Genomic DNA, 12200 nt, shown 5'->3' on the forward strand with positions numbered 1-12200 from the left:
CAGGCGGATGTAATGGTATATTGCTTTTGTAAATCGGACATCATGACAAAATGTTACAGATGAAAACTTTTTCACAAATGGCTATTTTTTCCTGCTTATTTTCAATATTTCTTTTTTTCAACAGTTAGTCTCTTTGGAAAAACCTGGAAGGATCTAACAACACATATTATCCCATGCTAAATTCAGAATAGTGTTTACTTTTCAAAAATCTATGGCTTTCCTGGATCAAGCCTGGGTTCCTCAGAATGTCTAGAAAAAAGGACACAGATTTGGTGTGGATAGTGTTTGTGGAAAAAAGTTCAAGTATCACCTTCTACCTCCCAACAGCATGTTAAGGAAGGTGACAACAAGTTTTAAGGTACTTAAAACTGGGACACACCTTATGGTTACTTCACACAACAGCAACAAATTGAATGTCACAAGTTGTACAAATAGACTTTGTAACAATACTGAGAAATATTTTGCATAAAAAAATAAAGCACACAATGCAGGTAAGAGATTCAGACATGTTCAATACACACCCCAATGAGGTGCACTCCATGAATATCGAACCCCCATTATCAATTGGACAGAGCATCGAAAACAAAATATAAAAAAAAAATATTGACAGGTAAGTCTAGATTTTCTATTCCTAACTCCACATATATGTGCCTATGCTGTGTCTTCAATGTTCATAGATGTTCAGTAAGGAATAATAAACCTATACTTCCCTATTTGCACTTACCTTTTGATATTTTGTCTCTCAATGGTCTTACATCTGAATAGTCAGTATTACAATCCCCTGGCGAGGGCCGGCATGTCTGCCAAAAAATATTTGCATCAAACTAAACAAGCATGAATATAACCCACAGCTGAATACAGTGTGAGTGGTAAATATGCTGACGCTGTCACCAGGGAACTACTTCCGGTCCCATCCATAATCAAGGCACCGCGCAACCAACCACACAGTAGGGCTACAGGGCACCGACCACCAGCAGATCAGTCACCCTGTAATCAGCTCCCGACCCAGCTCAGACCCTCATGAAGAGGGTTGAGATACTCCAGAGGATGATGCTGAAAGTCATAGAAATGTACCTTTTTAATGGCATTTACTGCCAAGAGACTAATACTGAAGACAATAGAGTCTGGATGGACAAGTATCCAAGTCTAGCCTGGAGCAGCTGCCACTAATAAGAGAAGGACGAAAAGAAAACTTTGACAACTGAAGGGCTAATAGCCCATACTACCAATGTGCTGGAGGGAACATTTTGATGGTCTCAAACCAAAGGACCTCTTCCATCAAACATCTTTCATTGTAAAAAAGCCAAAATTACTGGCATAGTCCATGTCTGTTTGCTTTCTATTCAGGTACTTACAATTTGGCCTGATCTACCCATTCTGTGTCTGCAAGGAAATATGTTACCACATTAGGGCGGAAGTCCAGGCCTTCAATTCATAACAAGGTTAGGTCATTAACACTGTTTAATTTAAGCTAGTGGTTGGCGGGTGAAGGCGGACAGGCCAGTTGCACTCATTTTTTAGGAATGGCATTTATTTTTCCTAATAAGACATTTTTCGAGAGTAATAGAGAGAAAAACAGTCAAAGTGAAAGAAGGAGGAAGAAAAAGTTGGACAAATGTCACAAAAGGAGAACAGAGAAATGTGCAAGAATGAGATAGAGGCAAGAGGTGGACTGAAGACTACACAGCTTTGGTATTCAGTGTTCTGACATTTAACGCGCCAGCCGTGATCTCAGCAGAGCTTTGGTCACCTGTACTCATTCTTTTACAAACTAAGCCACGGCTGTAACCGAGGCCCCCGCAACCACTGTGGTGAGGGGGCACCAAGGCCTACTGATATTGGAGTGAGCCCTCTCAGCCCCTACTGATCTGAGTGTGGGGAGCATATCTTGCAGGGGGACACCCTCGCGTTTTGTTACACCACTGAATTCCACGCCCGACCTAACCTCACAAGCTAGTTATCAACCCACGGGTGCTGTGGCCTGCAGGAGGTTGCTATAAACGCAAGTTAATGTTTGTTTTATGTGGCTGTGACTTCCAACGTTGTAACCTCAGGGGAAAATCTTTTGCCAGCTACAACCTAGGTCAGAATTGGGTGGCTGGTCATACGGAAAGTGACACACTATTGCTCTGTACTTAATTTCAAGGTTCCCAGTCCCAAGACAAACCAAGTATTCCGTACACCAGATACAGAACAATCTCATAGCATCCAAGGGATGTTATGTGCTGTGCAGCACCTCCTTTCAAGTCGTATTTTTCTTTTAAAGCAACAACACTATGCATTCTAGGATTTGTAGTCTTGCATTTCCATTTATAATGACATAATTCATATTTCCCTATGTTAATCCTCCACTAATTCCTTTTGGGTTCCGGAGTAGCGTGCTACTCGCCGAAAAGCGCTTCAATGCCTCATCAGGGGTAGTAAGCGCTATATAAATACTATTACAATACAATAATAAAAACATGCGGGTGAATAATGGCTTAAAAGTCTGGTTTGGCTCAGGGTGTCATATGATGTCACCCATCACTTGATAGGCAAACAATTTGAGACTTGTAACCACGTCGTAGAGCTATTGGATAAATATGCACAGTCCTCAAGACAAACCCTTTCTCCTTGGCTGATGACTGCCAATAAATAGGATAATCAGACTAGTAGCCAAAGAGGACACGAGGAGGCAGCTAAGCTTGTACTTAGTATCTCAGGCAGTGGCACTCCCTCGTTCCCCAGCTCTCCAACATTTCAAAACATAGAAGCCAACTCACAAAAATGTATGAAAAGTTCAAAAGGGTACAGAAAGTAATTTAAAGGAGTACTACTTTACATTTTTACATGGCTTGGTGAATTGACCCCGAAACCTAAAAGTGCAAAGAGTATGCAGTCCTTTTTATTTGTTCTAACAATATATGAACATTCACATTATTAACTGTGTTGGGGGCAATTCACAAAGGCTTGTGGGAGTACGTAAGGGAGTACAACATGAGTGCCATTTTACGCATTCTAAAATGCTGTTGTGAATAGGTCCCAATGTCACTCTGTGCAAGCAGTACTATAGTCTATCAACTTTGCCCGATGGTTTCACAAGGCCCACACAATTATGGCTGAGCAAAGCAGGGGCCTAGCTTGGTCAGTGGCATTCAAGGGGTGAGTCTGAGATTTCCCAATAAGCATTGGAGTGTACCCAACAAAAAAAGGATGTCACAAACATGTTCCTGTATCATCATTAAACTGGCTACCCCCTGAAAAGGCTTCAGGAAAACAGCCCAGCCCAAGAAGCTGTTTCTGTATTATATAAGAATTAGGCACAAACAGCACCAGAAATAATGTCATCTTCAGCAAGCGTATGAAAATCTGAAAACAAAGTATTACCATGAAAACTTTCCTGATCACAGAAGGCAAAATAGCTATTCATACAATGCTGGGCCCAAAATAGCTGGTTTTATTCACCGTTTTGTCTATGTTCTTCAGTGTCTAGATGTGTGTTTCTTTAACTTGTGCCAGTTGTGCAGATGAAAAGTCCACATTTTCAACATATTTCAGGATCTACTCAGCAGCATTATAAACAGCTTTAATATCAATATGGTGAAAGCTCACTTTATGAAAGATATGCATCATGTCATGTTCAATGCTGGTCAGTTCCAGCACCAGGTCCTGTCATTGCTTGTGGCCTCTGCGACACGTTTTGTTTAAATGTATGTCACTAATTTAAGAAACGCATTTCTGTGGCATAATGTTGTGGATGTTGGACGAGCATATCAGATTTCAGACATTGGAAAGTGATATAAAATTACTAACTGGATTCTCTACCTAAGTAACTTAGTTTTATCAAATCCCCACTCCCTTTATTTCTCAGTTAGTTTCTCTAAGGATCTTTTACCTTCATGCGCCCTCCAAGCCCAGCGCCTCGCCACCCCCAACACAGAATTTAGAGCCCACACAGTATATCTTGTTTCTTCTTCAGACACTGACAGACCCTGTAGGGTCTCCCTGAACCTCCCTTTCAGCAATTATTTGGGCGGGTGCAACACCACAAACACCCCCCTTTGAGTCTAAGCTCCTGGGTCCACTGGAGACCTCCTCACCCCACAACACCCCACAGGAAAATCGCAAGAATTTGCAACAAGATGTTGCTTCAGAACAGCAGGCAGGGCTGGGGCAGGGTCATTCAGTGTCAGGTACCTGCGTGTGTGCCACAATCCAGTCAGAACTACTTGGAAATCCTTAGTATTTCCAATTAGGGGTGAGCAGGAGCTATATGTCCTAATTCGGTTAAAACAAATAGTTTTGCTGTAGCGTGGGGGTGTCTCGGTGGGTTGTGCTCGACAACTGACGCAGTTTCTCACGGTGCTTCAGTTTATACACAGTGCCTTGTCGGTTCCAGCAGGCGCACCACCTCTATTTGGGGGGCGCTAGCGGTGTACGCGGTTGTGGAAGGCCCTTCCTGCGGGGAGATACTCTGCGTGAAGTCCCCCAAACTCCCACTGAACAGGGACTCACCTCGGCCTGGCCTGTGCCCCTCGCGGCCGGCATGTCCTGTGGCGCACCTCCCAGAAGGTCGTCGACAGGTGAGGGGAGGTGAAACACCTGCGCGCTCGACACGGCGGCCCCAGTGCGTGCAGTGGAGGCAGCAAAGCTGATTAGGGCCCTCGGGTGAGGCCGAGTACTTTCCCAGGCTGCAGCCTCCCTCCCCCTTAGTAATCTCGTTAGGCCGCGGCATTAGTGACGCTGCATTAAACAGAGCCCCGGCGCCGAAAGCCCGCGCACGCCAACACTTGGACACTCCTAGGTTTACGCTGTCGCAACGGGCCTAATTACGACCTTGGTATTACTACAGACGCTAATTTATTTTTGGGAGTGGCCAAAGCAGGGCCACTGGAATTATGCAGCAATGAACAACCACATTCTGTGACAGAGTTGAATAAATTACTTGGCACGATGAGGCAAAGTATGCGGCAAAATGCCGCACATTCTCTGGCAGAAGTATGTTGGTATTTAGCCATTAAAAAAAAGAATACTGTATGGTCAAAACGTTAACCTTATTGGTGACAGTTAACACCCCATTAAAATGAAAATAGCTGACAAGTGACTAAGCTTTGCAAATGTCGGCAACTACGCGGCAGCACCGTGTGTTGTACTATTTAAAAAAAAAAAAATGTTTTGATCTTGTTTTGCTAGAAAACTATTTGTTGAAATCTGGAAACCATGCGAAAGATGGTGGTATGCGGCATCTAACTGGAATGTTTCTTTATTAACATGAAGTCACAGGATTAAGCAAGCGCGTTACATAGGACAGCCTGCCAGGACTAGACCTGCTCTTCCATACACAGACAAGTCCAGTCTAACTACCCATCTGCCTCCCTGTGACATGCATAATATTCTGAGCACCACCAACAAGGGAGACAGCAAAGCCAAGTCTTCCAGGCAGGCAAAAGATACCAGATACCGCCTTCCCTAAAAATAATTAACACAAAGGAGCACAAAACAGCAGACACCTCAATTTTAAGGCTGACAACAGGACAAGTAGTCACACAAACACATCATTTCACAGATGAGGAACCAAATTATAATAAGGATGCAAAAAGCAACAAAGAAGAAATCAACGATTTTAATGCAGTACAATGATATAAGCATATAGATATTACAAGATATAAAGAACGTTAAATGGTGCATCACCACAATATTGCATGCAAGAAAATTGTGCTCCGTTACAATGGTTTGATTTACATCACAAATACATAGATATTGTGAGTAATAATATTGTTTGCAGCAGTGCTTAATTTGTGCTTGTTGTTCCTGGTGCGGAGCACCAGCACTTATTTTTGAGAGCAGGCACTTATTTTTCTGCCTCAAGCATTTACTGCGAGCAAAAGACACACATGGGAAAGACGGTGGAATAGAAAAAAAAAAATGCGTCTCAATGGGAGAAAGCAGAAACATGCAAGAGTGAGCTAAAGGGGCAGGGAGTGGCTTTAAATAGATTCAGGAGGCCCGGGATTGCTTCAGGATTACGCTACCTCAGTATTCTGTGTTCGCACATTTAATTGCAGCAGCAGCGCGATTACGATGATGGCTTTTAGCACCGGCACGTTTTTATTTACAAATTAAGCACTGGTCTGTGGTGATATCATCAGTTGAGTATTAAAGAGGGTTCTCGTTGAATGCTGTCACAATAGATCTCAAACCCTCAGTTGACATCATCAAACAAAGGAATATTCTAGAATCCTTAGTGTTTGTATTTATTAGAGGTGCAGGATTTGTCAAAGAACTGTTTGTTTTTTGTACACTGGATGGCCCCCAAAGGTAAGAATTAGGTAAGGATTGGAGTTGGGTCTAGGCCTAGATTTGTAGTTATTTTGTCTGCAATTACGTCGTGTAGACTTATAGGATACATTTATAAAAAAAAAAAATGTAATGCTATGTAATGGTAAAACGTATAGTACATGCTAAAATAATATGTGTGTGTGTGTTGTTTTGGCTACAATGTAAAAGTGGAACAAGTGAAACTACTCAATACAGTGTGGATGGACAAGAGCATCCAAGTCAGTGACCAAGAACACCAGAACACTGGGAAAATGGAACCAGGGAATCAAGTGGTGGAAATGTATCCTAACCACACAGTTCATAAAACTACATTTATAAATAAATATACAGCAACGCCAGTGCTTAATTTCTGCTTGTTGTTTCCGGTGCTGAGTAGCGGCACTTATATTTGAGGGCCAGGGCTTATTCTTATGCCTCAAGCATTTGCTGCGAGCAAAAGACACCTATAGGAAAGACGGGTGAAGGGAAAAAACGAAAAAGCGTCACAAAGGAGAAAGTAAAAAGCTGCAGATGTGAGCTGAAGGGGGAGTGAGTGGCTTTATATGGATTGAACAAACCCGAGATGGCTTCAGGATTACGCTGCCTCAATATTCCATGTTCACACATTTAATTACAGCAGCCGCTTGTTTAAGAGGAGGGCTTTGGGCACCGGCACCTTTGTATTTACAAATTAAGCACTGAGCAACGCTTCCAAGATGGGAGCCCAGCTCCAAGCTCTGGTGCATCACTTGCTTCCTCGACAATGACGCAGATAATTTACCTTCCTCTGGATGTGTCTAGCCTCAGCCTGCACACAGTAGGGCGCACAAGACCATCCTCAATGCCTCCTCACATCTGCCAGGTCTATCTTCTCCCGCTGCTCTTTATATTCTGGCTCTTCCTTTGGTTTGACATGGATAGCACTTGTGATATTAATGGCGCACATATTTTATTTTATGTTTACTTCAGGGAGCATCGGGTCTGCTTCCTTCAACAATTAGTTTGTTCTGGAACATTAAGCAGTTGATTTGAGACATTTTCAGTCACTTTTTGGATCAACCCACAGCAGCATTTTTGTCTCATCATATTCTTTTTGGCTGCTTTGGTGAGGGACAATTTTAAATCTGAAAAACTTTGATGTAGGGCTCCGTGCACAGGGCAGCAAGCACTGACAAAAGCATCTGAAAAAAGGAAAGAAAACCCCATTTTAGTAGCATCTATTTCAGCTGATTTTGGTTGCAGTTGCTTCAGTGAGCTGCAAACACCCATCCATCCAAAATATATCCACAGATTTTTCCTAAAATACTCATTGCAGTTTTGACCCAAACTCTACTTTTATTCCCTTAGTGGTGATGTGATAGTGAGACAATATGTGCGTGATATAGGTGAAACGCAGGATATTACCTCCCTACGTATATTAATTGAACACTAATGCATTCTACCACCCTGATGACTAAGCCTTAGCTCAGTTGAAAAAGTCTTCCTTCTGGATAGCATAAAACCTATAAAGGTTTATTTATGGACCCTCACTCATCCTATTGGTGCCGTGCTTCATTATTTGGGCTCACTGTGGTCCCTATAAACCAAGGTAGGCTCAACCATATTTGAGGGAGCACTTTGAATGTTATGTTATTGATTAAAAATTCCTTAGGGACACTCTACTCTTCACGTGTATATTGGGAGTGGTTACTACCTCGGCACCCTAATTTCTGGTCGACATGTTTGAGCCCTTTTAACAGACCTTCAAAGTCCAGGGCTTTAATCAGGACTATTTACCAATGCCTTGTTGTAGGACTCTTACCATGGGGTTAAGACTGCTTCCTTAGGGCGGCAGCACCACCATGTGTGGGTGACTGAGTCAGTCCCACACCGACTGGAAACTGTCAATCTGACCTTCTTGGCTGGCTAGCAGCACCTTACACAAACCTAGAAAAGTGAAGGTGATTCTTGGCAGCCTGAAAACATGACACTCTGACTCCTCAGCGAAGTTGTGGTGGAACAGATTTTACCCCGTTCTAACAATGAGGCAGCAAGCAGAGTGGGAGGTGGTTTTCAATGATGCATGCCGAGGAAGGCCTATAAGACATTTTCACATTCAGTTCAGGATTTAACCATGTCTCAAACTAAATTTTACAGATTACATTTAGGCTGGAAGTTTCTGATATTACTTATGACTCTGAGACGATAACATCTCTTACTGTTGCCTTTATGTGTGTGGCCACTGAGCATTAAGTCTGAGATGACAGCCAGATAGTTGCCTCAGAAATGTTTTTTGTCAAAGTTACAATTTTTTCAAAGGCTGAAAGCAGTACATTGGTAGTGTGTAGTTTTGTTAGAACAAGAGAGTAAGGAATGAAGGTCCAGAAGTACAAATATTTTACGAGTAGTAAACCCTCCAATTCAGTAAATCAGGGGGCTTACAGCCTGTAAAAGACTTTATCTCATACACCAAATGATTCAGAAAACATTTTCTGATTTGCTAAATGGGTTTAGAAGTGGTTATCAATTTGGAAGTAGCGTGTTTTGGACATCCCTTCCAAATAATCAATCACAACCCGGTGCACATATGGTTGGCGTGGTAATCGATTTGCAAATCAGGGTGTTGCTTTGGACCCCTTCCCCTTTAAGAATCAGTGTGGCAGCTTCAGGGGAGTGTACAGTTGTCGAGGGGACCATTGTCAAAGTTCACTGAAATATTTTCAAAATTATTACTTTTTTGTCTAAAAACAACCCTGTTTACTTCAAGGAAATCATGCTGCTTACAAAAAAGGTTTCAATTTTGACATTCAATCACAGGGATGATGGTCCACTGTCCCTTACAGGCCACCATCTATGTGCCAATTTTAGGGTTAAATATTGCAACCTGATTATTAATAATCATTAGGCAGATCATACTGCAATCCCTTGTGATTACTTATTTGTGAACCAACTTGTGAGTACATACGTCAGCTTGCAAAAATAGATACTGGTTGCAAAAAGCTGGGTCCCAATTTGCAACCACTGTCTCAGATTGCTGGGAACTGAGCTTTAATTTCACCATTTTCTTCTAATTGTGATCTTGGGTTACTAGGCAGTTAGTTAAGGTCAGAGGTTATTGTGCAGTCCATTTTGAAGTATGTTGGGGTTAGAATTTATTTTCCATCCAGCATTCTCTGTACAGTGAAGGTTCTTTTGTCCTCTGCCATGCCATGCACGATGATGGGGATTCTGTTGTCTTCTTCAATGGCATCTAATTCAGCAGGATATTGTCTCGCTGTTGAGTGGAGTACCTACTGCCCCTCTTACCCAATGTCTTGGGATACCTCATAAATGGTAAACATAGAGAAGTGAAACTTTCAAGCACAAACTAAGTATATGAAACCCTGTTTTTCATAACAGAGGGTTTGGGTTTTCATATTTTCTTCCTCTATTTAATCTCATATTTATACTGAAGTTAATACATTTGCGTGCCAAGTTTGCCAGTCCCGCTGGAGCTTAGATTGCATCAATAATATATTCATTATCACATTGCATCATATTGAACAGCGACTTGGTTCTCTCAGTGCCACTACACACATGGGGAAAAACACAATTCAATGGTGTGGAGATGTCCTGATGTTGATCTGACTGCCTTGATTGTCATGGTGGCATACATATGACTGACAGGCGCTGTTTCTCCCTGCACGTGTTCTGGCATCTGAAGAGCTCTGCCGTGGATTGCATCTTCAAATCTTTCCAAATGACCAGCAAGATGTTTAACATCTGGTCCCCCTACCTTCCCATCCGGTAAGCCTTAGTTGTGTGTTGATGAGGAGGCCAAAAAACATCATTGTCAAATGCTCACATGACAGCCTGTCAAATTTCTAATTTTAAGCTTGGAGAATGAGACTTACCTACTGTGATTTGGAGCTAGGAGTCACGCTTCTACAGAGGTTCAGCTAAAGATTTTACGTGCATTTAAACATGATGGATACCAGTACAAATCCTTGAGCACTTATTAAGGTGAAGGGTTGAGCTTTGAGGTTCAGTTTCAAATTTCAACTAAGCTACCCCGTTTCCCCACATTTGTCCCAGATCTTTTTTCGTAGCAGTGGTCAGAGTGTTGGAATGCCTGTGAGCTGCTTCACTCTTCGTGACCTGCTCCTTTTGGTGTGCTATGGAGGAGTGGGACTTTGGCAGCTACCCCAACTTTTTATCTAAAACCCCAACTTGTTGTTCGTCAAGGTGGGAGGAGTGGGAAGTATTTGCCCCCCTCCCAGTAGGGTGGAGCAGGTGGCTAGTAGGTAAATCCTGTCCTTAGACCAGGCAGGGGAGGGAAGCAAAAGTCCCACTGTCTCTTTGTAAATGAAGGTGAGATTATAAGTATCCACACACGCGTAAGGTTGAGTCATATAGGAAATACCTCGCTGCAGGTGATTCTGTGGTGTGCATCTCCAGGGTTGTTAGCAACTGGACAAAGCTTTTTTCCCATAAAAACGTTTTGCCTCAGGAAAAATGATTCTCAGCAGTTATCATGGCCCCGTAGCATTCCCCACTGTCTAAAACTAACATAGCAGCTTCCCAGAAGCCTCCATCCAGCACTGCTGCTGAGCTGGAACAATCATCACCTTCCATGCCAAGGCCATAGAATGTCCAGGTACGTCATCACCTCATTTGGCATTAGACTGGGTGAACATAAAGGTACAGCAATGCCACAAGGGGAAAAGCAGTAAAGAGGTTTCTTGGCTTTGCTACTTTTTATATGGGTTTCATTACTACGTTTTCTGGCTGTAGTACAACCCATAACAAATAATGTGCAATTGGGGCCCATTTAATTGAACTGATTGCTCAGAGCTTTCCTGCACAGTCCTTAGAGAAAGAAACTCGACCTGTGCTGGCCATGAATAGTGGTTGTTGGCCTTTGGAAGCCTATGAGAGCCTGAGTGGGGCTTTGGGCATGAACCTGCACTTAAGAAATAGTGACTTCCTTGGGTCTGGCAGGAGTAGGTGGCATCTGGACCTTTTAAATATTAGGTAGTTTCTGCTCAGCTTGCCGGACTTGATTGCTCTTCCACTTTCTCCTTCATGGGGTGTATTTGTTCAGTAGGAGGCAGTATGCTAGCCTTTAAAAACAACGAAAAAAGGAGAATACCTACTACTGGTGTCACCAATTCAATTTCTTGCCCTTTGCCATCCTTTTACTCATTCAGCACCACCTTTGCCTGTTGCCATGCGATTTACCGGGCCTTCTCTGATTATCCCATCATTTTAGGTGTACACACACTGTCCATTCCTAGTATAGCCATGGTCTTGAGTGACTAGAGCTAATGGTTTAGTACAGTTGGAGCACAAACCTATCTCTACAGCTCTTTCTACTCATTGGTTTATAGGTAGTTTAGCTGTCAAGTCAGTACTTTCTTAGAGTAAGGGTTGTGGGGTCAGCATGTCGTAGAATTTATATTTGTCCGATCAATGCATTATATAGTAGAGAAATGCTGAGTATATCTTTTATACAGAGGATAGTAAGTACATTGTTACTACTGTATTTATATATAAAGGTTGTGGGGTCAGCATTTATATACTGAGAGTTGTTACTATAAGAGAGCAATTGCAAGTAACCTCTGGGTCACTGGCTTTCATCAGTTTCTTCAGTGTCTTACTGTATCTACAACTAAACTGCTGTCTCTAACTTATTCAGTTTGTTGTAGCTACATTGAATCCACTGCAAGCAGCTGCCTTCAGTGCTGTGACAAATGACCACAAGAAGGTTCCATATATCAGTAAATGACATAAAAAGGCTGTTTTTTTGCTTGCATTAACAGAGGCTCAAATTGGTTCTCTGAAAACACTTGTACCGGGGGTGATGCCTAGCAATCCCTTGCACACTAAGGGGCAGATTTACAAGAAAGTGGCACATTGGACCCCATGCCCCATTTTTCCTGTGT

The 12200-nt window shown here is 42.5% G+C and overlaps 1 protein-coding gene across 1 annotated transcript in view; it reads right to left on the minus strand.

Annotated features, from left to right (window-relative positions):
* The window catches only part of SEMA4A (semaphorin 4A), a 279310-nt gene extending 274677 nt beyond the window's left edge, over positions 1-4633 (minus strand). The window contains exon 1 of the mRNA XM_069218012.1: positions 4495-4633. The gene's annotated coding sequence lies outside the window, so the exon portion shown is untranslated. The remainder of the gene's footprint in view (positions 1-4494) is intronic.
* Positions 4634-12200: the final 7567 nt, after the last annotated feature.

Source organism: Pleurodeles waltl, chromosome 12, assembly GCF_031143425.1.
Source record: "Pleurodeles waltl isolate 20211129_DDA chromosome 12, aPleWal1.hap1.20221129, whole genome shotgun sequence".
NCBI lineage: Eukaryota > Metazoa > Chordata > Amphibia > Caudata > Salamandridae > Pleurodeles > Pleurodeles waltl.